Raw genomic sequence first — 6,613 nt, forward strand, 5'->3', positions numbered from 1 at the left:
TTACAACTGTTTAATTTTATGATAAAAATTTGGATGTCAGTATAAAGCATTGGGGAAAGGATTCATGTCTTTTTCATAATTATTTTGGGAGGGTGCAAACAAAAAACTTCAAAGACCACAGATCTTGGTTTTTCCTGCATTGGAAACTACTGGAGTCTCTGGAAGGCCAAAATTACATTCACATGATGACAAAGAGGCCACAAGTTAGCACCCCTGAGCACAAGCGTATAGATTAGTTTTGGATTAGCTCACTTTCACTTAGAAAAACAGAAACTTGCACGTGCCACAAGTGGGTACCAGGAGAGGTACGTTTAGGTGTCTGTAAAGTGGGTCCCGCGTATGACAGAAGGATGGCAAGACCTCTACCACAAGAGTGCATGAGAGGGCCCAACTAGGAGCAGAAAAGGTCTTGCCCAAATTTGCCAAGACCAACCTACTTGGATTCATCTTGGGACTCACCCAAGTGGACTTCAAGCCAAAGTGCAAGTCGTGGCACATGGGTTCACCCTATCTCCCTGGGCGCAAGGTCTCAGCATGGACCCTGGGAGATGCTATAGCCCCAGATGTCTCAGGGTCCTGGGGCATGTGAAGATAAGGGAATCGACCCAAGTTTCAAATACAAATGATCTAAATGGCTTTTCCCCTTTCAAATAAATTGTAATTTCATTTAGTCATTGGTTACTCTAAATGGAAACCTGAAGAACCATTTCTTGTCATTTGGTTCCAGTTTTGTTTTTGCTTCCTTGTTTGTGTCCTTGACCATGAGACATCCCAGACCACCAGGTTCCTCCCCATCTCCCTCCTGCTGACCCACTCTTCATATCATGGATTCTGAGCCCTTTCCTCACCAGTCCCCAATTTCTGAGACTTTCCCACTGTGCCCTCAGTCAATCATGAGCAAACCCCTTTATATCTTCAACCCCTTCTCTGAATTATTTCCTTTGCTTTCTCATCCCAATGCCAGCTCGGCTCACCCCTGTGCATGTGGTCGCCCTGCAGCCTTCTCAGAGCCCTCACGCCGCTGGACTTGTAGGTTGGAGAGGGCAGCATTGCTTCTTTGAGGCTCTTCTGTCTCCCTCTTCTGTAATTCCTCACCCTGCCCAATATCTTTTTTAAACTCATGTCCTCCGATGTTGTCACGCACCTTCTTCGTTTCTCACATACCCACTCACACATCATTCTGTCTTATTTCTCAAGGACATCAGTTTTTGCTACTGGCATCTTCCCTAGTACTTCTGGTTATTTTTAATATGCGCTTATATAGTCCTTATTACACTTTTCCTTGACTCTTCCAATGATCCTGCATTCCACACCCCTCAGTCATTCAATGCCATGGTCACGTCCCACCTTGGATTTCATCACTCTTCCATGATATCAATTTCATGCTTCACACTCTGTCTACCACATGGTCATGGTCCCTCTGCAGAGGGGGGATGAACTCCTTCACCTAAAATCTGATTTGAATATTGAGACCAATGATGTGACACACGCACCAAGAGGATACGAGAAGGTTTATTACTAACATGACAAAACTTTCTGAGGCGAGCAGGGCAGGTTCCCAAATTGGTCCCAAAAAAAGGTGAAGGGAGCAGAGAGGGGAGATTGTCTTAGGTTCTCATGGTGATGGGGAGTGGGGGAGTGAGATGACAGTGAGAGTCCTTTTACAGGGGTTGGGTCTTGTCTGGTGTGAGTTTCCTGCTGGCACCAAAGGCATCTGGGCTTTTTTTTTTTTTTTTTTTATCAGTTTGCACAGGGGTAGGGGATGGAAGGGTTGAAAGCTGTCAAAAACATAAAAAATTGAGTCAGACTCTTCATTAGATATCTCCTATCTTTCCAGATCACTCCCTCTTTTCCCTAGACTTCTCCAACATCTTGACCCCACAGGACTTGCAATTCATTGACCCTATACCTTTTCACCAGCTGTAATCTCTTCATATCCACTCTTCACTCCTGTTTTCATATGTGAGCAGTCTGTCTCCTGTCTACAGATGGTCCGTCCACTTGGATGCTAGATTTCAAACCCCTTTTCCTCTCAAGGACACCACTCCAGCAACTCTCCTTTCTTGCTCCTACACTAATTTTTCCTTCTCTTTGGGATCATTCTCATCAAAACAAAATATCTCTCCTCAGTTTTTTCAATCTACTTTTGACTCCGTTTCTACCACCAGTTACTGCTCCATATTTGGGTTCCTCTTTATAGAACTTCTCAAAAGAATTGTCTGTGTTAGCCATCTCCAATTCCTCTCCTCCCATTTTCCAATAAACCCACTCCAATCAAGTTTTCTTCTATGGCTTTACTGAAATGTTATCAATGGCCTCCATGTCACTAGACCCAATAATCAAATCTCAGGCCTCACTCACATATGAGTACTCCCTCACCCTTGATACACCAACCTCACTTGGCTTCAGCGCTCTCCTACTTGGCTGGCTGCTCCTTTTCAGTCTCCTCAACTGGCTCATCCACTTTTCCAGCTTTGAAGTTATATTAAATTACATGAGTGCTAAGAGTCTTATCCCCAGGGCTCCATTCTCTGTTCTCTTTACAATCACTCTCTCGGTGAGCTTAGTCAGTCTCATGACCTTAAATACCATCTTAATACCAATATCTTTCATATCTCTAGCTTGGACTACTCTCCTTCCCTCCAGACCAGTACATACACCTGCACAATCAGAGTTTCTCACAGACATTACAAATGTAACACATCCAAAATGGAACTCATGGTCTTCTCTCAAACCTCCTCTACCTGTAGTCTTCTTCATCTCCTTTGTTCTTTTCTCCTATAACATTTATCAGCTTTCTTATGCTATTTGATTTTCTTATTGGTTACACTTATTATTTATTGTCTCTCTCCTCCGCTCCCAAAATGTAATATCCACAAGGGTAAGGATTTTCATCTGTTTTGTTCACATATATAACCCAGACAACTTGAATAGTGTCTGGGTATTCAATAAATATTTGTGTTTGGGTATGGTGATTCATATCTATAATCCCAGCACTTTGGGAGGCTAAGGCAGGAGAATTGCTTGAACCCAGAAGTTTAAGACCAGGAGGTCAAGGCTGTAGTGAACTGTGCTGTGCCACTGGACTCCAGCCCCAAATATAAAATAAATATATATATGTATGTTAAATGAATGAATGAAACCAGTAGGATCTATCCTTGGCTTACTCTGAAATTTCTGAAGTCTCTTCATCCAAACTGAAAAATCAACGAAAAATAAGTTTATCTGCAAGCAATAAAATACCACCAAGTAGCCAGCCAAGCGCAGTGGCCCCTGCCTGTAGTCCCAGCTATGCAGGACAATGGCTTGAACGCAGAGTCCAGTCAAGGCAACATGATGAGACCTGAGCCAAGTCATAGAGGAATAAAAAAACAAGACACCAAGGTTTAAAACCAGTGTCTACCTATGGTTGAAGAAAGGGGCAGATGGGGAGGAAGCAAAGCACCAGAACAGGCTTCTCTAAAAACCACAATGAGAGGGAGTCAAAGTTTGCTTCTAGGGAAACCACTTATCAGAACAACAAGCTGAATGGGGTCTACACAGCCACCTAGACTTTGCTGGCATCATGGGAAACATGGCATGTGGGTAAAAGAAGCAAAAAAGAAAAGAAAAGCATCTTCCATTGCAAGTCACTCAGAGCAATAGCTGTCCTCTCACTAGGGTAGCTCTTTCCTCCCCTGTTGGGCCTCACTGTCAATAAAAAGGCACTTCACTCACCTGTGCAGACTTAACTGAGCAGCTATGCTGCGTCCTGGGTCCCTAGTCTCAGGGCTGTATTTAATTCAGTAATTTTTTTCTTTTGGATCAGGGTTCCTGCATGGGGCCAGGTAAACTCTGAAGTTGTTTTGAAAACAATATGAACCCCCCAAGTCAGAATTTTTTAAAAGCACATTTTTTAAAAAATTGAAGGCCATGAGGGAGCACCCTGTCCTTTTCCTTTTTTTATTTTTTCTTGAGTATAAAACCATATTTCTTTGGAAACAGCATGAGGCGTGAGAACAGAGCTGAATCCTGTTCCCATTTGAGCCTCTGGTTCACTATGACCTTGAAACGTTACTTACCTTTTGGTTCCACAGTATCCACATCATCGAGGGGAGATTGTCATTCTTAGCTGAGTATGTGACATGAATGCAGTTGCAAAAGTCAGATAAAGTTAAATTTGTTTTTTGACACTTTTACTACATTTTTAATAGAAAAGCATGTGAACTTAAATGATAAATACACACAGGAAAATATGCTGAACCCTTTCAACTAAAGTTCCCAGACTTTCCACCCCCTGCTCTTGTATTTATTGAGCATTTATTGACCTGGGCATGCTATGACATTTAGTTGATTTAATTGATTACTAAATACATATTTGTTGGCTATCTTTCAGTTGCCAGAAACTTTGTGAGGTGGTAGAGAGTTTGCGAGAGCCAAGCAATCACCTTTGTGGTCCTCATCATGGAGCTTAAAGTTTAGTCAGAGAAACAGATTTTTTTTTGAGACAGGGTCTCACTTGCTTAGGAGGTGATCCTTCATTTCAGCCTCCCCAACAGCTGGAACTACAGGCATGCATCACCATACCTGGCTAATTTTTGTATATTTTGTAAAGACAAGGTCTCACTATGTTGCCCAGGCTGGTCTTGAATGCCTGTCCTCAAGTGATTCTCCCGCCTCGGCCTCCCAACGTGCAAGGATTACTGGCTCTCAAGGATTACCGTGCCTGGCTGAGAAAGTTATTAATCTAATAATCTCAGAAATATGTGATAACAGTCGGGCTTGGTGGCTCAGCCTGTAATCCCGCGCCTTTGGAAGACTGAGATGAGTGGATTGCCTGAGCCCGTGGGTTCAAGACCTGCCTCGACAACTTGGCGAGACCTCATGTCTACAATAAATCAAAAATTAGCCAGGCGTGGTAGCGCGTGCCTATAGTTCCGGCTACTCGGAAGGCTGAGGCAGAAGGATCGCCGGAGCCCAGCAGGTCGAAGCCCCGGTGCCCGGCCAGTGCATGCCAGTCTGGAGGACAGAGTGAGACTCCAACTCAAAAAAAAAGAAAGAAATATGTCATAACAATAAGAGCTATGAATGAAAGGAAAAGGAGCCAAAAACACTACTGAGAGTTGTCCTCTCTCCCTTTTAAAAATGTTTCACTATGGAAATTGTATATATGCATACAACAAAAAAGAATAATGAATAAAGAATATGCCTGTTACCTGCCCTCAGCAATAACGTGTACATATCAGTATGTTCGTTGCACATCCCCCACAGCCCCTCCCAACAAAAATATTTTAAAGCAAATCTCAGACATCACTTTATTTCATCTAAGTACGTCAGTGTGCACTTCTAACAGATAAGGATATTTTTAGACATAATCATAATGACATTATCACACCTAACAAAATTAATTTCTTTTTTTCCCCCCCAACCTCTTCCTAGATGTGCAACCATCTTGGAATACTGACTAGATGTGATTTGCCATGGAGTGGATTTATTGTGATTTGAAAGGGTCTCTTGTCTCCTTATCAGCTTGCTCATACCAGAATTTTTTTTTTTTTTAACTTCCCAGGCTCTCTCCTCAGTCTCTCAAGTAGCTGTGATTACAGATGCAAGTCACCACGCCTGACCATGCCAGAAAATCTTTATATGAGGGAAACTAGTTCTCATTTACTGTTTTGGAAGACTGTCTTAGGATAAAAATGTCTTATGTAACATTTTCATGTGAATAAATATGTTATTTTAATTTAGAGTGAGGTTATAATTATTCAGCAGGTATAAGAGATCTTGTTTGATTTGGAGGTGGGGGGAGGGGTGAAGAGTTCAAGAAGGGGCTGGATTTTTTTTTTTGTTGAGTCGGAGTCTCACTCTGTCACCCAGACTGGACTGCAGTGGCACACTCACAGCCACCACAGCCTCGACCTGCTGGGTTAAGGTGATCCTCTGTCTCAGCCTTCCAAGTAACTGGAACCACAGGCATGCGCCACCATGCCCAAAGACAGAGTGAGGTGTTGGGATCCAGTCTTGGAGGCCCACCTGATTGACAAAGTCCAGGTGCACTGAGGACCCCTGGCCACAAAGCAAGTCCGGGCAGCTGAGGCCCATCTGTCTTCTGTCTTTGCTGTTGATACGGCCGAAGAATTCTGTACAGTCGAGCATGAAGAAAACAACATGTTTATGTGAAGTACTCACAACTAACCTAGGAATGTCATGGTTCATTTTTCCACTTCCCACCATGCCGTTTGGCCTTTTCTAACATATGCAATGGTTAAACTCTGAAGCACATCAAAGATGCTTTCTTCCACTTGGTTATAAGTTACTAGATATTGCTTGAGTAAAAAATGATATAAGTATATTCACTCATTTGATTTAGAATTATGTAGTTTGGTGTTTAGACATAAGGTTTTTTAGAAGCACAAGTTCATAGTAAGTTCATTAGGAATTCATTATAAGTCCTGACACATACCTAGGAGTTATGTAGGTGATTTATAACATTGTTTCATGGATTTAGGGTAAAAATTAATTGTTAAGGTTTTTTACTTAATTCAATAGTTAAAATTTTAAGTTTACGTATATTGAATAGGTTTTCACTGAACTCATGATATATTAATTGGATACTTTTATGATAAATTAACTG

Source organism: Carlito syrichta, unplaced genomic scaffold (genome assembly GCF_000164805.1).
Source record: "Carlito syrichta isolate Samal-C Ts95f unplaced genomic scaffold, Tarsius_syrichta-2.0.1 Scaffold316491, whole genome shotgun sequence".
Classification (NCBI taxonomy): Eukaryota; Metazoa; Chordata; class Mammalia; order Primates; family Tarsiidae; genus Carlito; species Carlito syrichta.